General features: G+C 45.3%; 1 long non-coding RNA gene across 1 annotated transcript; it reads right to left on the bottom strand.

Moving 5' to 3' along the window:
• Positions 1-2,708: 2,708 nt before the first annotated feature.
• Positions 2,709-6,575, bottom strand: LOC111775077 (uncharacterized). Its single transcript, XR_002810575.2, has 3 exons — positions 6,442-6,575; positions 5,041-5,283; positions 2,709-2,903 (listed from the first exon to the last, which is right to left on the bottom strand). It is a non-coding gene; the product is annotated as an uncharacterized lncRNA (long non-coding RNA).
• Positions 6,576-13,935: the final 7,360 nt, after the last annotated feature.

The following is a 13,935-nucleotide window of genomic DNA, read 5'->3' as shown; positions in this document are numbered from 1 at the left end:
CCGGTGCCCCACACGCATGACACATTTGCAGCAACCCCAGGGTAACTCCATCCGTCAGTGGACTGTATCAGAGCTGCAGATAGCCCCATACACCTCGGGAGCAATGTGCCCCTCACACTTCATTAACTCTGATGGCAATACAGGAGGCTGACCACAAACATGCCCAAAGGTACCATTTTTGTGTCCTTTTAACCTGATTTGGCCCAGTCTTCCTAACTGTCTGGCAGTCTGGGGCTTTTCTTCTTGTTTGTTAGTTTTGAGTTTAGTTTCTTTGCTGTTACACATGCTGAGAAACGCTCTTTTTTATCTTGTTACACTGAGCATCCTTGGCGGTTCCCCCACCCCAGACGGGAGGGGTGGAGTATTGTTTTGTTTTGTTTTGTTCCTAAACTCTACAAATAATAGAAGAAATGATATTGTTTGTATTGGGTGCACCTGCTTCCCTAAACCAGGGTGAGGTGTTTTGTTTTTTTTTTCCCTTCTCCTCCCCCACTCTCCTTTTATCTTGGCTGCATGCGCTTTGTTGTTTGGTGGGAATGTAAGTGGCTCCTGCTTTCTTAGGGAACTTCCTATCCCAGGGAACTCAGAGATTCTCCCCAGGGGCCCCCAGAGACTGCATTGTTTTATTGCCCCCACTCCACCCCACCCCCATTCCACACAAACCACATAAACACGCACCCAAACACACAAGAGGTTTTTAAAGGAGCAAAAGAAATGTAATCCTAAAAAGATTTCCTGCGTATATGTGTGTTTGTGTGTGTGTGTGTGTGTGTGACTGAACGTGTTTTTACACACATATGTGCACGTTAGAAAAAGAGAAAATGGAAGTCCGTATGGTTTTCTATGAGCATTCTCTTTAGTCTTAAATACAACAAAAGTACAGACAATCATTTCTTCTCTTGCTTCCCGGGGTTTTTACAAGTTACAAGACAGTCCCAGGTGATCAGCATTATGACCCTCCCTCCCTCTTCTTTGTCCCACGCACTTCTTTCCCCAGGGTCTCAGCCCCTGGTTTGGGATCACTGGCCAGTGCCTGCCACAATGCTCACCCTAGAGACTGTGCTGGGTGCACAGTCCGTTCTGTGAGTCTCTGGGAAGCCACAATCGTGCCCTGTTTCATCTTTGTGCCCCCGGCTCCTGCCCAAGAGCCTCACACACAGGACACGCTCAATAAGTATTTGTAGAATGAATGTCGAACGATATGACTTCAAGCAAGCCACTTCACAGCTCCGGCTCTGATTTTCTTCCTGACAAATCAGTCAGTTGATTTCTCGAACTTTTTCTAACACAATTCTGCTTCTCTTTGTCTGAAATGGATTTGGATATATCTCTTTATATTGGTTGGGATTAGATGCACGTAACAAGAAAGAAATAAAGTGGTATCTGAGATAAGATGAAATTCCCCTCTCATGTAAAAGAAGGCCAAAGGTGGGCCATTCAGGGTTCCAAGATGTCATCAGGGACCCAGGCCGCCATCTTTCTGCCTTGCCATCCTCAGTCCAAGAGAGATGCTATACTTAGCAGCCACCATGTCCTCCTGGATCAGCAGAAGGAGAAAGTGTGGGAAGACAAGAGGGCCCCTTCGCAGCTGAGCCCCAATGAAGTGTTGTCCTAGAAATCCCATGCACATTTTGCTTATATCTCATTAGCCAGAATTTAGTCACATGGCCAACCCTACCTGTAAGTACGTATGAATATTCTTTGAGCTGGGCACAATATTGCCCCAAGTGAAAACCAGGGTTGTATTACTAGGGAAGAAAGGGAGAGTGGATATTGGTGTCAAGTAGCAACCTTGTCACACTCGTTCATCATTGTTTGGTCTGATTACATCCTGAGATGACTGTTCCACTTTCTACCTACCTACCCCTTCTTTGAGATCTTAAACAAAAGTTTCCCAAATCCTGATGACATTTTCATGAGTCCTTGAAAAAATGAGCAGGAGAAAAAAAATAATACTGCCTTGTATTTTTCAAATGCTACATTTATAATTAATTTTATTTGGCTTAAAGGACTGCCCATTTTGTGGCTATTTCATTTTTTCTCTCTTTCACGTGAAAATTTGCTTTTTTATGAAATGTTGTTCTTGGAAGATGATTGTTTATTTTTATTAACGTCCTTACTTTGAAAAATAAAGAAATTTTGAACTTTGTCAGTCACCTAATTTTTTTTAAACTGGTTCTTTAAATTCAAAAGTCTAGGAGCACTGCCTTAGATCATTTCCTTAGCTCTCTCTCCCCGCTCCATCCTCTGAGGAAGGACGGTTGAGGAGGATGGGTCAGAAAAAATTCAGACAGGAGTTCTCTACCCCAGCAACAACAATAGAGAAAAAGAGAACAGAGGTGCAGTTCATTCAAGAGGAACATAGACCTTCTCAGCTCTTGATATCAAGGGACCTGCATAAGACTGACGTCCTCAATACACAGAAATGAGGGCCGGGTTCCTGAACTCCGCCTGCCTGAGCCCAAATACCATTCCAGAATGTACCAGCTGAGCGACACTAAAGCAGTTACTCAACCTCTTCCTAATTTTTTAAATCTATAAAATGGGGGTAAAAATAGAGTCTCTCTTAAATGATTTTGATGAGGATTAAATTAGAAAATGTATGTAAAGAGCTTAGCATGGTGCCTGACACATCCAATATAGTCAATAAACGTCACATATCATTGTAAGATTTGATTCAGCTGTGAATAACTAAAAAGCCAAAATTGTCAGTGGATTAAACACATAAATGTTTATTTTTGTCTCCTGCAATAAAAATCGAGAGGCAGTCACTCCAGAGCTTGACTGGAATGGTGGTGCCTTGGACATCAGAGACCCAGATGTTTCCATCCTTTTGGTCCACCACCCTCAGCTCTTCGCCTCATGATCCAGAATGGCTCTGGAGCTCCAGCCAACGCATTCACCTGCAGCAAGCAGAGATGGACTGAAAAGTTCGCGCCTCTACCTTTACTTTCAAAAATCCTGCACAACGAAAACGCTTCTGATCACAGCTCATTGAGCAGAATTGAGTCCCATGGTGAGGGCTTGCTAAAGTGGAGGCTTAAAACGCTGGGCTCATTGCTATCCTGCATCAAAATGGAGATCCTGTGATTCAAAAAGGAGACCAATGAATGGTGTCGCAGGCACACGGTAATCTTTGCCACAGTCAGAATTGTTATTGATGTTGCTGTTGTTATCACAGAAGACAGGACTCTAGGAAAGGGACGGGGGCGAGAGCCAGAGATTCTGAGAGTCACCACCATCACAGGTGATGAGAAAGATTACAGGAGCCAGAAGATCCTGAAGGAATGATATGAACAGACGTCCAGAACCATCTAGGACGAGTTGAATACATGGACCACCAGGTTTCAAACAACTCCTCTCTTCCTCCTCCTGTGCCCACCCAATTCTAATGCAGTAGTCCTGGGACCCGTCAAGACAGTCTCTGTTTTTTAACACATACCACAGGTGACCCATGCAGCAAGCTCAGGGACGTGTGGGTTACTTCTCTGCTGGACGTACCTGTAGGATCTCTGCTTCAACAGAGGTACAATGTTATGGCTGACAGTGAGCCATGGGAGGGGGGAGGGCGGTGATTACAGAAGACACTAAAGACATTTTTACCCCCCTCAAAATTCACTTAGAGATCCAATTTTTTAATCGAATTAGAAAGAAAGTATATATGCATTGTGTTACTTAATTCAAAAATAACTTGACTTAATTATATTAAATTGTTAAGGGGGGTCTGATATAAAATAGCAAGAATATTTATATGAATATATTTATGTTAATACAGATTACGTAAATATAAATATAAAGAAATATAAAGAAAAAATGTAAAGAAAAACATAACAGACTTTGCAACTTTTGCTCAAACAACAAATACCAATTACAGTCGATCAAAAGTAAGGGCTGACTAGTTCAGTGTTGGAACACATGGTGCAAAGCAATTTGCTTTGGAAGAGATGTCAGGTGGAAGGCAGGAATAGCGGACCCTTATGAACGAGTCCTGGGCCCACAATGGGGTTCTGAGTCTTCTGCATGGCTCTCAGGGCAGGTTCTCGGGGTCCCCAGCCCTCCCATCTTACTCACTTCCTCACCTACAAATCCCCAGTGATGCTAATCTACAACCCCCGGGTGGGTTGGCTCCCTTCACCCGGCCCCGCGGCCCGACCCACGGCCAGTACAGGAGGACTGCAGCGTTGACTGCAGCGTTTTCTCCCCACTCACAGACTTGGTGCCGAACTGCCTCCTCCCTCTGTTCCTCACACTGCTGCTCCCCAGCTCCTGATGGCCCTGCTTTCTAACGTCACTTCCCAGGCTCTCCTTTCCGAACTCACCCTGCACTTGATAACTTATACTCAGGTGTGTTTGCCCAAGTATCATATTGGCTCTTTCTTGATAGTTACTGAAGTTTCCAGTCCTTCTGTGTGACCCACCTAATTTAAACCAACTTTGTCCTCCCTCCCTGTCTATGCCACCAACGTTGGTGCAATGCATTTGCACCCAAGCGCCATGAGCAAGAATGAGGTGCTTTCTACAGCGACAGAACAGGAAAAGCAGGCATATAAATTTGCGCAGGAAAAAATTCCCAAAAGCACCATTGTTCCCTTCGCTTTTTTTCTGTACATGTTTTTCATTGGTGCTCTATGCATAGTACTGTCCTCAAAACACAGATAAGCACAGGCAGGAAGGAAAGAAGGAAGGAGGGAAAGAAGAAGATGGGAGGAGAGTCAACAGAAGGAAGGAGAGTAAAATATATTGATCAGTAAATAGATTTCATCTTCTTTGGAGGTCTTGAAAACCCCAGGCCCCCAGAAAATCAATTTTGCAGACTGGTGACAAAACCCAGCATATTCACTTGAAGTGGTTGATTAACCAAGTCGCACATTCCTGGATCCAGTTAGGTGGCCAGGAGAATGATCCAGGCATTAAGTGTTACAGGAGCACAGAACAGGGCGAAGTCACCAGCCGGAGGAGACAAGAAAGGAAGCAAACCTTCCAGGCCGGATTGTGAAGAACTCAGGGTAGTGGGGACCTTTTATTAAGGGTTGGACTAACCTTATGTGACTCCTTTGGTTGCCGTTTACTACTTGACGCCAATCTCTCATCTGACGGCCTGTCTCTCCAGTGAGCGCTCAGCTACGCACAGCTACCTTCACTGATGTGTTTCCTTCACAGCTATTGACTGTCCTCTCCCCAGGGAAGATGTCCAGAAACCACGTGGCTGGAGATGGGTAAGAGGGGCAGTTTCGCAGCTCCTGGTCAGCAGCCAGACTCCATTGTCTTTGGAAGGGAGTCAAGCTCCAAATTGACAGAAAAATCAAAGTTAGATCAACTCGAGGGAAATATCAGTGACAATGGATGTTGACAATAAGGACCAGAGTTTATCTCAAGTCTGTCCTCTTTTACAAGCTTCCTGGGTCAAGAGGCTTTGCCCAGAGGCTGCGGCCTGCTTGGTGTACTCATGGTCAACTTCACAAGCAACCTCCGCCTTGTTGCTTGAACTCTTTGCCCTGAGCTCCACACCTCTCTCCTTCTTTCATTTTCCTAAGCAGCAATTAACAACCTTGGCCACACATTTTTCAAATTATCTGGAGGACTTTAAAAAATACTAATGCTACCCCCAGAGCTTCTGATATTATTGGTCCGAGTGCAGACTGGCCATTGGGATTTTCTCAGTCTGCCTGGTGACAATCTCTCTCTCTCTCTCTCTCTCACACACACACACACACACACACACACACACGAGTTGAGATCCACTGTCCTAAAGCATCGTTAACAAGAAGTCGTTACATATTCAGATTTTTACTGAAGCTTTAACGGTTAAGAAGGCATAGTTATGCCAGAAGGTGAAAAACAACTTCAAAATCAATTTCTGTTTGTGTCCTAAAAAAGTCCCTTAGGAGCTGGCCCAGCGGTGCAGCAGTTAAGTTCACACGTTCTGCTTTGGCAGCTGGGGTTCGCCAGTTTGGATCCCGGGTGTGGACCTATACACCGCTTGTCAAGCCATGCTGTGGCAGGTGTCCCACATATTAAAAAAAAGAGGAATTTGGCCACAGATGTTAGCTCAGGGCCAATCTTCCTCAGCAAGAAGAGAAGGATCGGCGGCAGCTGTTAGCTTAGGGCTACTCTTCCTAAAAAAGAAAGAACGAAAAAGTCCCTTAGTCTTTCGTCTCCCTTGGGAAATTCTTCCTGGCTGGAGAGAGATTAACACCAGCTGCAACCTAATTTCATCTCTGCAGGTCCCTCTCCACCCCTCAAGTCCTTTTTCCTCCCCACCCTAACACTCTGCCTCCAATTCTGGTATTTCTGTATGCAAATCTCTGCCATAATATAAGTGGTGCCCAAAAGACTGCAGGAGTGCGTTATTGTGAGGTTAATGAAATGACCCAGGTGAACCTCTGCAGTTGGCCCCCTGGGAATCTGGGAACCAGGGTGTGCCATCCAAATACATTCCACCTGGTGGGGGTTTAGTGGTCCAGCTGAAATATCTACAGGGATAATTCTGGATGCTCTGGCCAGTAGGACCTCCAGGACTATGAAGGGATCACAGGCTCTCTGGGTAGCTGGCAACCTTTTCTTCCAACAGATCTAGAATGGTTAGAACAGAGAACACAGGAAAGCCTCTGCCTGCCAACATTCTAAGAGGCACCCGCCATCCCCTGATCTGTTGTCCCTGCTCCAGTGTCTCCTATGCCCCTACTTCCCTCCCGCCTCCCCCCAGCCCCAACCGCTGCAGAAGCTGAGAACTTTGGGTGGCCCAGCATTCCGCACCTCTCAAAGCCAAACACGCCCACCACCGACCATGCTCTGCACACCAAAAGAAATCCTCTCCTGTGTGGAAGCCATCCAGATCCACCTGCAAAAAACTTATTAAATGAGTATGATTCTTTCTTCCTGACACCTTATGATATGCCAGACACTGCACTAAGTGCGTTAGACACCTCGCCCCTCCTTACCCTCACAGCAACCGCAACCCACGAAGAAGGTTCTGTCAGCATCTCATTTCTCAGATGATGGCAGAGGTTCAAAAAGTTGAACTTGCCCAGTGTTTCAGTAAGCTGGATTTGAACCAAATTTACTTCCAGACACTTCTCTATAATAAAAGGGTTTTAGGCTTAAGGCCTCTAGATCAGTGGTGTTAAAGGTTTTTGGACTGTGTGATATTGTGATTTATAGTAAGAACTATGTATTGGTCTCCGTCCCCATTTCCAGCACAGAGCTCCTAAAACGCTTCAAATTTGCTAAGTGATAAGCGTGATAAATTTGTCTTTCGATATTCGTAACAAGCCACTTTCAACTACACCTGAGTTTATGGTAATGAAGTGACTTTTGGAAAAACACCTAAGGATGAGGGCCGGTTGCTAGGGGAACCACCTTGCGATCAGGGGGCTGGAACTTTCAGTCGCACCCCGAGACATTCAGGGAGAGGAGGTGGGGGAGATTGAGTTCAATCACCAATGGTCAATGATTTAATCAATTGTGCCTGCGTAATGAAGCCTCCGTAGAAACCCACAGGATGGGCTTCGGAGCCCTTCCATGTTGGTGAACCATCCACATGCCAGAAGAGTAGTACACCCTAGTTGCATGGTGACAGAAGCTCCTGCATTCAGGACCTTGTCGGATTTCCCCCATGTACCCCTTCATCTGGCTGTTCATCTGTATCCTTTATAATATTCTTTATAGTAAATTGGTAAACATAAGTCAGTGTTTTTCCCAGTTCTGTGAACTGCTCTAGCAAACTAATATAACCAGAGGAGGAGGTCATGGGAACCTCCGATCTGTAGCCAGTCGGTGAGAAAGCACAGGTGACAACCTGGACTTGCGACTGTCATCAGAAGGGGGTTGGGGGATGCAGTCTCTTTTGGGACTGAGCCCGTAACCTGTGGGATCTGACAGTATCTCTAGGTAGATAGTGTCAGAATTGAATTAAATTGTAGGACATCCAGTAGCTGTCCACTGAGAACTGGAGAACTGCTTGGTAGTGTGAAAAAAACACACACATCCAAGACTGCATACTCTGCAGAACAATTTTGAAAAACTCTCTCTACCACATTTCAAAAGTGACATCTAAAATTTTTCCTAAGTTTAAATAGTGGCAAAAAATTTGCAAATTTTCACAGAGTAATGTTGATGTCTAATAAAATGTTAAAGGCAGCCGATGAAAGCTAAATACCACAGTGACTTGACTCCAGCCACCATCCTTTTTGGAAATACAAGAACAAGTCCCTCTTGGACAGTGGGAAATTTTGCATCATTCTTTTTTCTCTTTGAATTCCTATTGCATTTCACATCCCCACAGAATTTTATCCTGCTAACATTTTTGTGTTTGAAAGTATTTTCTTGATCTCTTATCATAGTTCTCTCCAATAGAGAGATGTATATAAATTCAATTTCTTTAGTTTTTGTTTCTTGCAACCATAGGGCTCTAAGTGGTAGAAGGAAGAAAGGAAGGAAGGAAAGGAAGAGGGAAAGAAAGAAAGAAGGGAGGGAGGGAAAATGGAAGGAAGGAAAGGAGGAAGGGAATGAGAGTAGGAAAAAAGAAAAGAAAGGAAAATTCTAGATTGAGTTATTAGTACTATATTATTAGTAGTATACAATTAATTATTATTTTGATAACTTTATTATTAAAAGTAAAATGTTATCAAATGTACATCTCTTCTTAATAAAATGAACAGGGATTTTCTTCCAAGTAGTTCAGGTATAAATCAATGAATGTTGCCAAAAGTCACATTCTGATGATTGATCATCAAAATTATTAGTAATGCTCTACTAGTTGACAATTTAGGTCGGTCTTCATTTTGACAAAAGCAAAGAAGGTAAGGTACCTAATTTTCAAAAATATATGTTACACAGTCATTAGCCAGCCCCTTTCCCAATTTCTGGGAAATATAAGAAAAAGATTTATCAAGACATTAAAGGAACTATTAATTATACCAATTTCTCTTCTACCTAGAGGGACCTAAAAGATCAGTTTTAAGAATAACTGAAAAGAACTATTTTAGTTTAACTATGGGAATGGGGAAAGAAAGCTATTTCAGCATTCACAGTTCTAACTGATGCTGTCTTTGCTTTGCTCTTCCCTGATTCTTTAGAGAAGGGTACAATCCTGGACAGCATTTTGAGAATGGAGGAGACCAGGTCACTGAATGATTATTGCCATCATTCCCACCACCCTTCTCGATATTTCTAAATTCAGAACCTGTGAATACAAACCAAAACACCCTATTTTATACCCATGTTTCCCCCGTAACAAAAATATATATAAAATAAGCAGAAACAGGAAGCTGATGGTGAGTTTATGGTTCCCCAATTATTAATAAGGAAGACTTCCCTGAAACCAAGTTTCAGAATTGTCCCCTTGTTTGGTATTCCATAAGTTTCCATGTCTCCAGATTTGGGATGGGTGAGGGGTATGGCTTTCTTTTGTAATGTAGGGGAAAGCCTACCGTGAGAATGGAGATGGGAAGGTTGAACCTAGAAGTTAAGAATTGTATGGGTATCGTGGTTTAGCATTCAGAGACTGATGCCTATAAAACCTCTGTACCCATGGATCCGTAACCCGTGGGAAGCCTTAGAAGGCCTAGTGTATTCCCTCCCTGAAGCTCTTTTGCAACATCCAGGGTGGACCAGCCTCTGCTTCGTTGCCCTCTCTCCAGGGAGCTCATCTTCTCCCAAAGGAGTTGGTTCCATTTTCAGGCTACTGACGTCATTAGAAAGTATCACAAGAAGACCCTCTACCAAGCTGAAATCAATCAACAGATGAACTGAGTTTGCATGTTCAAAAAAACCGCCGACTCCTGATCTCCCATTGAATCCCAGCTTTGCCTCTTAGCTGGACGATTTTGGACAAATGTCTTCATCTTGCATCATCTCATTTTCCTCATCTGTCTACAAAGATAATAATGCTGACCTTTCAGCATTGAAAGGTCAATCTATTCAAAGATTGAAGATAATGTATGAAAAGCCCCTAGCCCAGTGTTGGGCATAAGGCAATCATTAAACAAGGAATTGTTGTATTCAACTAATTACTGAGCCTTCTAACTGTCTCATCATCCAGCTCACGTTCCTATTACTGTTCCAGAAAATAGCGATACACTGAGTCAAATAACTCCCAGTGGTACAGATACATCGCTCTGCGGTGTGCCCCCACTGGCCCAGCAGCGTAAGCCTTTTCAAAAGGAATGGAGGTTTGTAAGGTGTGGCTTATTCTTTGTGAGCTCTGGTTCACAAAGAGCGAACAAGAACAAGTGCTCTTCTTCACTCCTAAGTGCTCCAGATGACCACGTCAATAATTTGTCTTAAAATTTTGCCCTGTATTCACATTATACGCACTGGTTTATAATATAGAAAATCCATCTTCTCTTCAAAAAGATCCAGTCTTCCGGAATCTCTTCCTGGAAGAGGAAACACTTCCTTATTCCTCCAAGTCCCCAGCACACGTACAGCCACCGGGTGCACAAGCTCCTGCTGTTCGCTGGGGTCTCGTTTCTTTGACCACATGTGCACTTCTCCACTGAGTGAGGAACAACTGAGAAATAGTTTTGTTTTGTTTTTTTATAATAACTGCCTTCAACCACATTCTGACAATTCTCTGCTTTCTCTTCATGGCACCTTGGACAGACCAAAGAAGTTTCTTGTCACTTTCCATAAGCAGAGTCAGTCCATTTCAAATGCCAATCTCTTTTCTCCTTTGAAACGTGTCCCCATCCCTCATCAGCTCAGATGTGGGGTGGGGGGTCTTGGGGATGGAGGGGGGGCATGTTCTGCCCTGTGGCTCCTCTTCCTCCTCCAGCACCTGGGAGGGTGGGAGTGGGGGTCTCATGTTCCAGGCCAGTTCTGGTTCCAGTATTCCTCCACCCCTTACCTTTCCCAGGTTGACTACACGGGTGTTGAGGGAGAGAGAGGAGGGAAGAAGACATCTTCTCATACAAGTTGGGGGAAGGGTAGGCGCCACGTTCTCCCTCTGGGTCCATTGCTTTCCATCTGACGTCAGAGGCCTCTGCCGATGCGATGCTATCCAAACAGTCGGTGTGCAGGGGATTTGAGGGGAGAGGTTCAGCTTTACCCTAATCTCCTCTATTTCCGAGAGCCACACCCCATGGAGAAGGAGGCAGCTGTCTCTGCCTCCAGCCCTGACAGTGAGCCAAGCCCCGAACCCACTTTCTGTGAATCCTGTAACATCGTTTAGCCACAGCAGTCCTCCACAAAAGCTTTCAACTCGCCGACGAAAAGAGAAAAGCCCCCCTAGGCCAGCCCCTCGCGGGGGCAATCATCACCCTTCTCACCCCCTCACAGTCTTCTTACGCGAGCTGGGATGGCGGTCAGCAATGGGGTCTGTCGTTGAACATGGCAGGGATAGTGTGGCCTCCTGGTAAAACCCTGGAGGATGTACTGGGCCCCAAGTGGGTTTTGGTTCTTTAGAATGTGAGGTACCTACTGCCTCTACGTCCTCAGCAGGAAAAGCTGCACTCAAAATCCTGCTACAAACAATATCGTTGCTTCTTGATGGTCAGAATCAAGGTCAAGAATGAAGGTCCCCTCCCCATCACAACCCTACATTGTCTCTGCCCTGTGAGAGGATCTGGGTCTCCCCCTGAGAGCCACTGGCCTCCGCTTTCATAAGACTCTCCCTTTGCATATCCGAAACGATAACTCACCTATCTGTCCTTCAGCCTCCGCTCATCCCAGACTGTGATATCTTGGTTTCTTTAACCTTGTCACATTCAGTCTAAACCTTTTATCCCTGTTGCTCTCCTGTGAACCCTGGGTGGACGTAGTCTGTTCCCATAACAGAACTTCCGTTCTCTCGTTTCTATAAATGCAGACGCTCTGCTCCCCCATCCCCACCCCAGAAGGTTGGACTAAAACGTGGCAAGATCAAAAACGCCGAGAGCCTTTTAACTGGAGGGAAGGCGGAGGGGAAGAAGAATTAAGAGCTGAATGTCTTCAGGGGAGAATAGGGTCTGTTGTGGGGAATATATAAAAGGTGACCCACGTTGCTCAATTCCCACTCAGCACACACGAAAAAGGAAATAAACTTGAAGAATAATGTTCGAGTTAGATTTTCTTTTTCCAAAAAGCAGAATTTTATAATAGTCGAGAGAAAATACTAAAGTGAAACATGAAATTACCTTCCCTGGTAGTTTTTAAAGTAAAAGATTGGGGTGAGCGTAGGCAGGGTAAGATAGATCTCTTTAGATCTACTTTGCTCTGCGTCTTAGTGGTAACAGGTGTGGATTTGGCTCGCTAATTCACTCAACAAATATTCACTGGGTGCCTGCTATATGTCAGGCACTGTTTCAGTTACAGAACTGTAGAAGTAAAGAAATCAGGCAAAACAGACAGTAAACAGATAATGGAAGAAATATATATTCCGTCAGATAACGCTAGCCGGCCCTGGTGATCTAGTGGTTAAGATTCAGTGCTATTACTGCTGTGGCCTCAGTTTGTTTCCTGGTCAGGGAACCACACCACCCATTTGTCGGTTGTCATACTGTGGAGGCTGCGAGTTGCTGTGATGCTGAAAGCTTTGCCGCCCATACTTCAAATACCAGCAGGGTCATCCATGGTGGACACATTTCAGAGAGCTTCCAAACTAAGACAGACTAGGAAGAAGGGCCTGGCCACCCACTTCCGGAAAAATTGGCCATAAAAACCCTGTGAATAGCAGCAGAGCGTTGTCTGATAGAGCAGTGGAAGGTGAAAGGATGCAGCAAAAAGACCAGGCAGGGTTCCACAGGGGCGCTGGGAGCCAGAATCGCCTTGCCATCGCCTCGCTGGCACTAACAACAATTAGACACTATAGGAAGGGGGTGATGGCAAGAAGCGAGTGAGGGGATGAGAATGGGGTGACTATTTTACATAGTGTTGCCAAGGGAAGACCCATGGGGAAGGTGACCTTTGATCAGAGCCCCAGGTAGTTTACAGATTACAGACAGATCAGGAGGAAGAACATTCTAGCCAGAGGGAAAAGCCGGCCTGGAGGTGACAGCACACTTGGCATAGTCCAGTAGCAGCAAACAGCCAGTGTGGCCGGAGCACAGTGATGGAGGGGCGAGTGGTAGGAACTGAGGTCAAAGAGGATGAGTCAAGTCTCCGCTAGGTCATGCTTTCATTTTAAGCTCCGATTCTGCACGTATGAAACATTCCTACACACCAGAAACAAAACCAGGCCCCGGGGGAGATATCAACAAACAAACAAACAACTCTAAAAGTAGCTGCAGAAAATTTTCAGGAATCAACTCTCTCAGGGGGAACAGCCTGTGTCTTCTGGCCTAACACGATGTGTTCAAGTCTCTCCTGCTAAATCAAGCCATGGACCACCTAACAACTGCCTGGGAATGATGGAGAGGCGTGGTCTTTTAACTTGAGCACAGCATACGTCAAAACCCCACGCAAAGCACTTAATGAACAATACCGACATAAGAGCAAGTCCAATGGGAAATTTTACAACATAACTGAAGAAGCATGATGTCACAGCCCGTTCACACAGCGTCCAGAGGCCCATCTCTCAGCACAGTCGTTCACCTCGGGTTTCTCTGGGACTCATGGGCTGGGGGGAAACCGTTCGGATGCAAATGCATGTCAATACCCACCGCTAGCTCAAAAAGAAAGGCCTGGGTTTCTTTTTCCTCCGCTTCTCTGTCCCCTCTCCCCGCCCCCACCCCCAGAAGAGAGCAAGAAAACATCTAAGTGCGGAGCCCTGCAGCCCATCAAGACCAAGGCAGGGATTCTATTTCAAGCTGAGGTTCAAAACAGCTTGTTCTTTGCTGGAACTCCCTACTTCCTGAAATCGGACGGCGCCTCTCGGGGCCTCAGTGTGCTGAGTCACGAGCAAGCTACACACTCGCTCTTGCATTTGAGGCCACCAAGCTGAGACCCCAACTTCCTCCTGGGTCAAGTGAACACAAGGACCAAGCAGAGAGCACCTTCAGAAGAGGTTCCTGGGAA

The sequence above is a fragment of the Equus caballus genome, chromosome 9 (assembly GCF_041296265.1).
Source record: "Equus caballus isolate H_3958 breed thoroughbred chromosome 9, TB-T2T, whole genome shotgun sequence".
Taxonomy (NCBI): Eukaryota; Metazoa; Chordata; class Mammalia; order Perissodactyla; family Equidae; genus Equus; species Equus caballus.
The sequence above is the reverse complement of the archived record's forward strand: the minus strand, read 5'-3'. Positions and strand labels throughout refer to the sequence as shown.